The following is a 12221-nucleotide window of genomic DNA, read 5'->3' as shown; positions in this document are numbered from 1 at the left end:
TCGCAGCATGTTTAATTAGGCTGGGACATTTCTCTCTAGCAGTGTAATGAAACTGTGAGAAGGTAGGGCAGGAGGTCAGTTTGACAGTCTGGTGCTTCATCTTGTTTTGTTTTGTTTTTTTCAAAGGGAGACACTAGAAAGTAATAAATGCCCAGGATACCAGAGATGGCAGGGGGTAGGGCACGAAAAAGAGAAACAGTCTGACATTTCAAGTTCAACTTCTGCTACATGGGAAAATGTCATAACATTCCAGAGATATCTATCAAAGTCAAGAAGAGTTTTCCAGAATGCCATACAGGCTCATAAAATGTTCATCAAAAAGCCAATACTTGTTATAATTGTTAAAATCCACAATAGTGCAGAATCCTCAGTGATCCCTACTGATGGTCACCCCAGCTCTGCTGCCCTCGTGCTCCGCAGTGTATTGCAGTTGTATCAATATGACATCCTAAAACCCTAAAATGAGAAACTCTTCATAAATAATATAAAAAAAATGTTTGCAGACATCAACAGACCTTGTATCAATCTGCAGCTCCCATCTGTGAGTCATTGCTGAGCTTTCTCCAGCTTGCCAGAGTTACACACTTCAAACACTTGGGTCTTGTGAAAAGAAGGGTGACTATTTTCCAACTAGGCCAGTATGTCCAAGCTCTAATGATGGCTTGACTAAACAGAATGGATGCCAGAAGAGATGCTAGTGTAGAATTAGAAATCTATTTATTTATTTATTTATTTATGGACATGAAATATTTATCTAGTATATAGTAAATGTATAGGGAGAGTTATTTTAGGGTCAGAACATTTATGTCAAATTTTCAGCTCTTGACAAGCCATTAAATCAGCTACTTCCCTTCCATTTAAACACTAATTTGCCAATTCCCACCCACCAGCCACTATCGTACCACAGTTACTAACTATGGAGGGTGAAAGAGACCATCCAAGCTCTTCCATATACATGAGCTCACAGATGTACATGACTGACTATTGTTGCTGTGATCAACAAGAAACAACTGATCACACAAAATCTCCTACAAAGAGAGCATAGCCAGTTTTGCTTCCTTGGCTCCTGGCTATAGATGGCTGTGGCATTGTTGGGTTTCTGACTCAATTAAACTTAGTATTCCATGAATTTTTTTCCATATTTAAAGCACTGTTTCAGGTAATCTCTACAATGCAATGTGTACAGTAGCATCTGGGAGGTTTTTCCATCATTGAAAAAATTTTCTAACTCTGGCATTGGTAGCATCAGAAAACAAGTCTGAATTGGTCTCTTTGACCTGGCATGCACCACTGATCTGACTCTGAACTAGCCATGTGGGATTAAACCATGGGATTAAAAAAAAAAGCATTCTTCCACACACTGCTGGTCCAAACAGAAATAACCCGGCACACAGTTTTATTTACATTTTATTTAGCTTTAAAGAGCAACAAAAATAACTGTAGAAGCATTTCCACTGGGAGCATATATACACTACTTAAAAAAGTTTTCGGGTGAAATTTCAGGATGCACCTAAAATGCACTATAACCTTTACAGGTGAACTTAATTTGACCTTCTCTACACTTTTGAATGCACATGTCCAACTGTTCAGTGTTTCAGTACTTTCTGCATAACTTGCTGTTCTCTAACAAGGTGCTTAATGCCAAAATTCACAACTGGTGTTTGATCCATGAATCGACCAATACATTTTCTGGTTCATATAGAATTGGTATTTAAACAGTCCTCTTCATCATGCTGTTCACATTCTGACATCATGAGACCAAGACCACACCTAACAATTGATCAACAGTACCTCGCCATTGTGAGGCTTCAAACAGGATGTTCTCAGAGGGAAGTGGCCACTGAGCTTAGAGTGTCACAGAGTGTCATCAGCAGGTTGCGACAGAGATACAGAGAGACTGGAAGAGTCACAGAAAGGCATTAAAGTGGACGTCCTTTGGCCACATCCCATGTTGATGACCGCTTCATTGTGAACAGTGCCCTGCGGAACCGGGTTATGAATGCCACTCAACTCCAGGCACATTTAAGGGAGGTGAGAGGCACCCAAGTGTCACATCAGACCATTCGAAACTGTTTACATCAGTGTGGTCTGCGTGCTAGACGACCTGCAAGGGTACCTGACCACACCACCAGGCACAGGCGTCATCGTCTTGCATGGGCTAGGGAGCATTTACTCTGGATGAGGGACCAGTGGGCCTCAGTGCTGTTCTCTGATGAAAGTCGATTCACGTTGAGCAGAAATGATGGCCGCCAACGATGTTGGAGACGTCAAAGAGAGCGCTATGCATCAGCCACTGTTGTGGTGGTGTTACAGTCTGGGCAGGTGTGTCTACTCGATACAGAACTGCCCTACATCTTGTGAATGGTACAGTGACAAGCCAATACTACCTGAATAACATCATTAATCCAGTCATTGTGCCCCTGCATGAACAACGCAGGCCTAATTTCATCTTCATGGATGACAATGCTCCAGCTCATCGAGGTCGCATCATTAGGGAATGGTTGCTGGAGGCTGGGGATCCTCAAATGGAGTGGCCTGCACTTTCTCCAGACCTGAAGCCCATAGAAAACCTATGGGATCAGCTGAGTCACCATGTAGAGGCTTGTAACCCTGCACCCCAGATCCTCAATGACCTGAGGGCCACCCTTCAAGAAGAGTGGAATGCCATGCCTCAGCAGACAATAAGTCGACTCGTGAACAGCATGAGACGTCGTTGTCAAGCTGTAATTGATGGTCAAGGGCACATGACAAATTATTGAGACACTGACATTTTTTGTTGTGGTATACCCACCACTGTTGGCTTTTGTTTCAATAAATTGTTTGAGATGAGGAAATCACCACTGCATGCTTCTACTTAAATGCCCTACTTTCATGATATAATATCACTGTAGCGTGAACTTCTTACATCTCACACAAAACTATAGCTTTCATGTAAAGTAAAATCAATGTGTTAATTTTCATGAAGGTGGTTCATGGTCTATTAAATCAAATGAAAATTAAAACAAACAAACAAACAACAAAAAACATGTCTTACAGTGTAGGATTCATACTTTTTCTGAAATCCTAGCTCACGATTAGATTAGATTTGACACATTTTCCCATGCAGTTTACTGATTTTAAGGCTGTGGATGCCTGTTGTGTTGACTGACAGGACACAGATGGCAAACTTTGAAGCTTGCAGAAAGCCAGCATGGCTACTACAGGGATATTAGTATAATATCACTCACTTATTAATAGCTCCTAATTCCTGTATCAAGCATGAGATTGGTGCATCCCTAGTAATAAAGATATTCTATAAAAGGTTACACAGTCAAAATCATAAATTTATTACAAGCTGAATTTCAGCAAATACATACAAGTCAAACTTAGACACTCTTGTAGGCCTTCAATAATAAAGTCTAAGGCTTTACTAAACAGGTGAACTGATAGAATTTACTGAAAGGAAAGGTTAAAATATCAGTTGCTAGCTGAAAATGTCCTACAGAGAGATACTGTACATCGCCAGAACTAACCTGGTGCTGGACAGATGTGTGCTTTTTAGTGCTATATAATACACTATTTTTGTAAGGACAATCCTGCATAAGCACAATCCAATGGTGTATTGAAAATAACAGAAATCATTTCTTATTTCCGTAATAGTCATTTAATACCAAAGTGTTAGTATGGCTCAGCTGTAGCAGCCAGCAGGACCTGAGTGGGAGGTGGTAATGAAGGTAATGAAAATTACTGCAGGCAAGGGACAGGTTTATGCAACAGATGAACAGCTATCAGTCTTTAAATAGCTACAGTAGCCTATCCATCTAGATCATCCAAGCAGACAAAGAAAGGGATTTATGCTTTAATCTGATGTATTTAAGTGGAATTTTTTGATTTTTCAGTGGAAATAGGAGAAGACTATTTGGGGTATTTTTACTTACCTGAATTCAAAAGTATTCTTAGGACTGACAGAAGTTTTATGTTAGCAATGAATGAAAGGTAAGATGAAGAATTTCAGCTGTCTGAAATATTGGCCATTACTGATATTCCAAAATTTTCCCTGGTGGCAGGATCCTATTTTCTTATTGCTGTGGTCTGGGCTTGATTCCTGGGCTAGAATCCAACCCAGCCACTGTGGGGTTAACTCTCTGTGCTGGACTCAAGCCCGGATAAAATAGGAGGGTTGCATAAGAAAGACCTGTGCCAAAACCTGTGCCAAATCAAATATGCGGCTCGGATGATCTGCTGTGGTGACCCTATACAGGAAGCAGCCGAAAGACAACAACAAAATTACTATTCTAAAATTTAACCAATACATGACCTGATGATTTGTGTTTACTAATTGATTATTTTTTATTTATTTATTACATACAATCAATTAACATAAGATAGGATTAATATGGCATGATGAAACTCTGATCATGGACTATCCTGATATACAACAATAACATAACATAACATAACATAACATAACATAACATAACATAACATAACATAACATAACATAACATAACATATAACATAACATTAAACCCACCCACTTAATATTGTGAAGGTCCCCTCATGCCAGTGAAACAGCTCTGACTCATCGATGCTTGCTGTGGTATCTACCACCAAGACATTAAAAGCAGATCCTTTAAGTCCTGTAAGTTGTGAGGTGGGGCCTCCATGGATCAGACTTATTTGTCAAGCACATCCTACAGATGCTCGATCGGATTGAGCTCCAAGGAATTTGGAGCCCAAGTTGACACCTTGAACTCTTGTGTTCCTCATGATCCTCAAACCGTTCCTGAACTGTTTTTTTTTTATTCCGCTGAAAGAGACCACTGCCATTCGGGCATACTGTTGCCATGAAGAGGTGTGCTTGCTCTGCATCAGTGTATATGTAGGTGGTCCGTGTCAAAGTAATATCCACATGAATGCCAGGACCCAATGATTCTCAGCAGAACATTGCCCAAAGCAATGCAGTGACGTTCACATTCTTCAAGAAAGTCTTTACAGTATTATTTAAACCCCATGGACTGACTCAATCACTGTTTATTTGGATAACACACACATTAACATTAACTGTATTAATATTAATACCCACATGACTTTTAATATAATGTATCTAATATATTATGTCTAACAGCAGAATATCTTCAAAAATATTTTACATATGTAAATATTTGTTATACTTGTTTACTTATCCATCGCTTTATCTTTTCTTCTGAAGCAGGACATGTCCAGCACCTCCATGCCCTCTTCAACTAAGTTGTACAATGCTGATTTAGAAGCTTACAGCTGTTATTGCTACAGGATGAGAAAATTGAAGGAACACGGTAACAGGATTGAGAAAATGTAGACCCCGTTTTCGGAAGTGGAATTGGGTATTGCCTCAGGCACTTACTCTACAAGGACAGTTATCACAGGTGGTATTAAGGATATGAGAGCAACAGCCACACACACAGATACACACCGATGTGCCTCCGAGCACAACATGAATACTGCTTGTGTTCTTTACTGTTGATTGTAAGGATGAGGTTTGAGGTCTAAATGCTAATAAAATAAATGAATCTCTTTATATAGCCTAAGCTGAACAAGCAAATGTCTCAAAATTTCAAATGGTGTTCAAAGGAAATCAATACAGAGCTCTATTTGATCGCTAACCGGATCTTATAAACAACCTCTATTGGTACTTTAGTGTCTCCACTTGAATTTGAACAAAATCCCATAATATAGCCATCTGACTTCATACCATTTATAACCAAAACTTATGCATTGATATACAGTCTGGTGTACAGGTTACTGAAGTTCAAATTAAATAATGCATATAAGATGTTCGGCTTTAATTTTACAGTATATACACTGACCAGCCATAACACTGGCTGCTGACATGAATAACACTGACTATCTAGTTACAGTGGTATCTGTAAAGAGTTGGGATATATTAGGCAGCAAGTAAACAATTAGTTTTCAAAGTTGATGTGTTGGAAGCAGGAAAAATGGGCAAGTGTAAAGACTGACAAGCACCAAATTATGATGGCTAAACGACTGGGTCAGAGCATCTCCAAAACAGCAGGTCTTGTAAGCTGTTTCTGGTATGCAGTGGTTCTTATCTACCAAAAGACATCCAAGAAAGGACAAGCGCTGAGGTCAAAGAAAGGACAGCCTGTCTGGTCTAGAAGAGCTACTGCAGCCCAAATTGGTGAAAAGGTTAATGCTGGCTATGATGGAAAGGTGTCAGTGGAAGAAGGCCATCATTCGGATGACCGGGTGTGTGTGTGCGTCACTTACCTGGGGAAGAAATGGCACCAGGATACACTATGAGAAGACGTCAGGGAGAGTTCAGGGTTTTGACATGGCCTCCAAAATTCCAAGATCACAATCCGATCGATCATCAGTGGGATGTACTGGACAAACAAGTCTGATCCATGGAAGCCCCACCTCAGAACTTACAGGACTGATGTTTTGGTGGAAGAAATCACTGCACACCTTCAGAGGTAGACTTTATGACTGTGATTTTAATTGGCTATTAATTTTTCAAATAACTAATATAATGCTGATGTTTTTTTTTTATTACTGAATATGCTCTCCTGTAAAGTAAAGATACCCACAGTTTTAAAGGATAGATGACCAAGCACTCATCAGCTACTGCTCAACCTCATTATATGAACTTATATTAGTAAATAAATTGAAGTGAAAAGAAAAGAATTCTAAGGAACCTTTATGATTGTTGCACTTAATTTTTCAATCAATTCCTTTCATGCTGTTTGTTTACAGACACCATACCTGCACATATATATTACAGGAAAGTTTGGCTAAATTACCCATTATTCAGTAATAATCGGGCCTTTACTGAAGTGTTCTACAGCCCATAAATATTTAATGTGTTCAGATTGGCTGTGAAATAAGTGTTCTTCACCTGCTCGTTATGTCCGTGCCCTTATCAGCTCCTGTAGGGCTAAAACTGTGCGTAATTTAAAGCACATTTCTGTCTGTCCACTTGAACTTGAAAATTGGGGCTATTACCCAACTGAACCTCCAAAGCAAGAGTGTGTCTCAAATCCGCTATGTGTAATAAATGTCACCAGTGGCACTGAGATTTAATCATGCTAGGGCTGAATCGTTCCCATTTGAAAGAAAAAGAGAATGTGACCGAGCACCCGGGTGAGAGACTGAAAAAAATATATATATTTATTCCAATTTGCACGTATTAATAACACCCAGATGCTCTTTCATTTGAAGGGAACGCTTTTGAATCCTCACGCTGCGTCTCTAATCCCTTTCTGCATTTTCAGGAATCGAATTTGGTTTCGTTGGAGGTGTCATGGCAACACTTCCTGGTATACGAACTGCAGAATCTGCATCTATCCGAAGAAAAGGGAGACGGAATCACATTTTCAGATGTTAAACCAGAGTTTCTGCTTCATGCATACTGCTTCATAATATCTAAAAGCTTCCTCCTTCATAAGCTTCATAAGGCTTGCTGTCTGAAGCTCAGTTCAATCCGAATGCGATATGCCTTCAAATCAAGCCTCTAATCAAATCATTTCAGAAGGCGCAAATCTTTTTGGAGCGTGGAGCAATCTGAGTGGAGCATGCAGAGATTTCCAAGCCTATGGGTTTATTCATGAGAGGGAAAAGGGATGAGGCGTGAGGTGTGTGCATGCACTGATGGCAGCATTTACACACATCCGCAGGCACTCTGTTGCTTCCCCGCTGCACCATTAGCTTCTGCCAAGCGTCTGCACTCAGAGATAGCTTTAGATTGGGAAGTCCCTGTGCATTACACGTCCATTTTGTGATTCTGCACCCCAACAGCTCCAAACAGCCAGCATACACTTTAAAGAGCTCGAGTGAGAGGCGAGAGGCTACTAGGATATGCAGACATGGAAAAAAGGAAGAAAGAAATCGTGTACAGGATACATGGTGCTTCTTCGAGTGTGCGTTCAGACGATCATAAAAATTATATTGCGTCCTCTGAGCATTCAGAGCAAAACTTGGCCGTGTGATAACTCACATAAAAAAGAAGAAGAAGAAAAAAAAGTGGGTAGTGATCCAGTTCATGGTTAAGGGTAAAATTCATGGTTGCACGTCATGAGTGCATCATAAGCCTTGTTTACAGCACATGTTAAAACATACGATTAATCCTTATGAGCCTCCTCTATAGCCAGAGTAAACTGCACAAATAATAATAGTAAAAAAAAAAAAAAAAAAGCCAGGGAAGCTAGATGACATCTTTTTTTTTTTTCTTTCATATCCTCTGCACTCTCCCACTCTTTTATAACAGGCTGTGATCATAAACTGCTGCCTTCAGATATAATCTTTCACGGCGCCCTTTCCTTCAACAATATCGTCTCTTTTTTGGACTGAAGTGTACCAGTGTAGACGGAAACTCATTTTCGCAGAAAGAAAACGTAATGAAAAACTACTTTGGGCTTCACAGAATTGCCTGGAGTGTCCAACTTTCCTGAAGAATGCTCCATGTGCAATGAGGACAGTTGTCAATATAGCGGCACACAGCTCTTTGGTGAGCAAATCCATTAGTTGAGCTTTAGTCTGACAGGAGCCCTTTCAGCAAATCTAGGCAGAACGGGAAAAAAAAAGATGGCCGGCACTCAGTATCAGCCTTTTTCTCCATTTGCCTATTCTCTGAGATTTATTCTGATCACTTGGAAGTGCCACGATTCATGTTGTTACATAAAGAATAATATGGAAGAAATCGCTTTTACCCGAGAGTGCTTTTTACATAGCTTTTTTGGTTTGAATGCAGAAAGGCAAAATGGATTTTCTTTTTTTTTTTTTTTGCCAGAATAAGCAAGGCTGCAACTTCTGTAAAATATTAAAAGAGACAGCAGATTTGTTTTGTGCTCGTCAGTTAGCTTGAGGTCCGAGACAGTGACTCCGACACACACTTTCATACGAGAACATTTCTGCCAATACAAATACCAAGATTAAGATAATGCAACTCGCACTGACTAAAATAGATATTAATGAGGCATTTTGTGACGCTTGTGTCCTTTTGAATCTGCATTACACGCAATTAAGTTTGTCATCCTGGGTAATTTGTATATTAACCAAAAGCCAAATGCCATAAAAGATCCTTGACATGCATTACTTGGTTTTTTTTGAAATATCAAACATCATTTCTCATATTGGGGCCTTCGTGCATATTTTTATAGATCTATTTTTGTCTTGCCTAGGGGTTGCTCTTTGAGTTGGATGAAATTCGTATATGCCTTAGGCTCGAGTTTCCAAGGCATGCACGCTTTTATCCCTGGCCATCCTCCAGGCGCAGAAGCTTCATCTAGTTAACAGCGCAATGAAATGCAAACTCACTCGAATCATGTGTTTCCCGCATGTTAAGAGAGCCCTTGCTTTCTTCCTCCTTCAAAAAGCCGGCGTGGTTGAGAGCTGCTGCTATTGATAACGTGGGAAAGAATAAAAGAGTGTGAGATGGATTTCATTTTGCGCATGCACTTCTGCTAGGACCCAGAAATGAAATACATTGTACTCTAATGTTCATATAATTCCTGAATAAAATATATGGCAGAGAATATGTTTCCTTTCTTCCTCTTTTTTTATTCCACTAGTTTTGATGGAACAGTCAAGGATGGAAAAAAAAAAAAAAAAAAAAACAGAACAAAAATACTGACACTAACAAATTGTCTGACCTTAAAAAAATATTGATTCACTGGGGTCTAAGGAAAGAAGCAAGTCAGCCTAAGAGTATCAATAAGTTAATTTAATCTCATTATCTTCTTTAAGGTCAAACCCTGAGTAACATAAGAGTGCAGTGGACTTAATTTCTGTTAAATCAGATGTGAAAAAGCCAGAGGGCGCAAAAGGAATTATAAACGAGTGCTGGGATATATGAATGTATGCAGGTGGAATATTTAATTACCCCCCCAGAACCATTACATGCGTCCAAGCAGGAGAAACACAGACCGTGTTCAACATCTGTGCATCACAGCACTTGGAGCGGTTTGAATGTTTGCTGATCAGCTTCACTTCTGGCTTACTTTATGGCATCATAATTGTCCAAATGTACATTTAGTTAAAGCACAATACTGCATCTCTGAGACGCCAGTGCCAGATGCCAGTGCCAGTAAAATCAAATACCTGTTTATTTAGAATAAATGGATCCAAAGCCTAAAAGTAAAGGAAGAAACAGGTAAAATCTTTGAAAACTATAGAAGTGAGCTGGAATAAATCAACAAAGTTTAGCTTCTGTGATGAATCAATGAAATACCAAAAAATAAAATAAAATAAAATAAAATAAAATAAAATAAAATAAATACATGAGCGAAAAAACAGAAAAAAATGTACCTTTATCTGTATAAAATGTTAATATCACATTATTTCAACATAATTTGGTATTTCAATGTGTTTAGCTTAATATCCTGCTGCTTCAGAGTAGTACATTGTTATTTAAACTTAGTGTTATTTGTTTAACGATAGTATCAAAACAGTATCGGATCATTTTCACATCACACTTTATATTATTTATTCAGGTTATTACTCATATCATTTACTCTTTATTTTAACATAACCACACAATCTGTAACACTAATGAACACTCTGAACATTAGTTTATAGTAGTTTTAATTCCTATTCTATTCTGTATATCTGCTGTTTCACAGATGCTGCTTTACACACACAGTGTATGACCTTTTGACTCACAAACTCTAAATTGACAGAATTCCATAACGGCCAAAGCATTCATTGTGAGTTCGTTATGAACATAAAATTATTTTTAGAGACCAAAAAATTAAATTTAAACCTATTTTGATGTGTCCATTTTCAGCATTGATTTATTTATTTTTTGTCATGTCCCACTCAACAGTTTAATGTCCCAAAGTAGACACTTTCAGTAGAGCTTTAAGAATTTCTAGTTTTTAATAAGTATTTCTGATTTTCTTTACCAAATCTACAAGGAGCAATATATTCATATTTTATTAGTAGTATTTATATTTAGTATTCCTTTTTCACACAAACGCTCAAAGTAAATGTTGATATCAAACCCATTTCTCCTCTCTGTTATTCCCCAAAGTGCTTGTTCATAATCATCTAAAATTTAAAGGTGTTTATCTTCAACTACTAAAATTGTGTGTAAGGTTATCCAACAGAGGGAAAACACAGGTCTCACACTGAAAGCCAACGGAGTCCTGACTCATTTTATATCAGACTTGCAGCCAGAAAATCATTGGTTTGTTTATACTGATTGAAAATATCTGATTAGTCGATTTCCATTCTGCTGGCGGAATGGAAAGCCAGTGTACTGGTGAAAAGGGTTAAATAAAGTAACATTTATTAAGTTACTTGTGTATAAGAAAAATATTGTGTTATATGTATTATATATTTATGTTGCATCAAATATTTAGTCAAATTAATATCAAACTAAAAGTAATTAAGTCAAAATAATGAGATATTATGCTTATAACAGGCTTATAACAAGTTATAAGCCTGTTATAATAGGCTTATTACAAGTCTATTGTTAAACTACTAAGTCAATTGATTGATTTCTCAATTAAATTCTCATTCATCTTTAACTCAAGGTCCGAAGATGAATATAACCCTTTCCTATTTGTGAAGTGGATAAATCCTAAAAAAAACAAATTGTAACACATAAACACAATTTGAGTTCACAGTCTTAACACATTGTGTGCGATGTGTGTGCAAATAGGCCTTTTCAAAACAGGTCCTATGTAATATTCGGAGGAATTATTACAAAGGAATGCCATTTTATTGTCTGTTATTTACAGTAAATGATGCTGTAAGAAAGGGTATAACTATTAAATCAAAGCTTCTAAATGTTCTCAGCTATTTAGACTTTTTTATATGAGCTTATTGAGACACATGCCGACAGATTTGCCTTGAAACCTTAATAAATTAGATGTTTTTTAGGCTTTGTAGACTGAATTCCCTTTGAATATGTTGTGTTAAGTGTAGCTGCTCTACTGTCCTGTGCACAAAATCCACACACTGATGTTGCTATTATTCTCTAAACACACAAACACACACATACACACACACACACACTAACATCGCCACAACGTGTGCAAATGACATCTCAGAGTTGCCTCATGCAGCTCTTTAATTGGGAAGACGTCGGCACTCTGTCCTTTCGGATCACTGTTATGGATGTTCTTAATATTCTGCTTTTTATAGCTTTGGACAAGTCAGAATAGTTATTCATTTGCTGACTGTAGCGTGTTGTGCTCGTGTGTTGGCCGGCTGAAAAAAAAAAAAAAAAAAACCAC

This window comes from Hemibagrus wyckioides, linkage group LG12, assembly GCF_019097595.1.
Source record: "Hemibagrus wyckioides isolate EC202008001 linkage group LG12, SWU_Hwy_1.0, whole genome shotgun sequence".
Classification (NCBI taxonomy): domain Eukaryota; kingdom Metazoa; phylum Chordata; class Actinopteri; order Siluriformes; family Bagridae; genus Hemibagrus; species Hemibagrus wyckioides.
The sequence above is the reverse complement of the archived record's forward strand: the minus strand, read 5'-3'. Positions refer to the sequence as shown.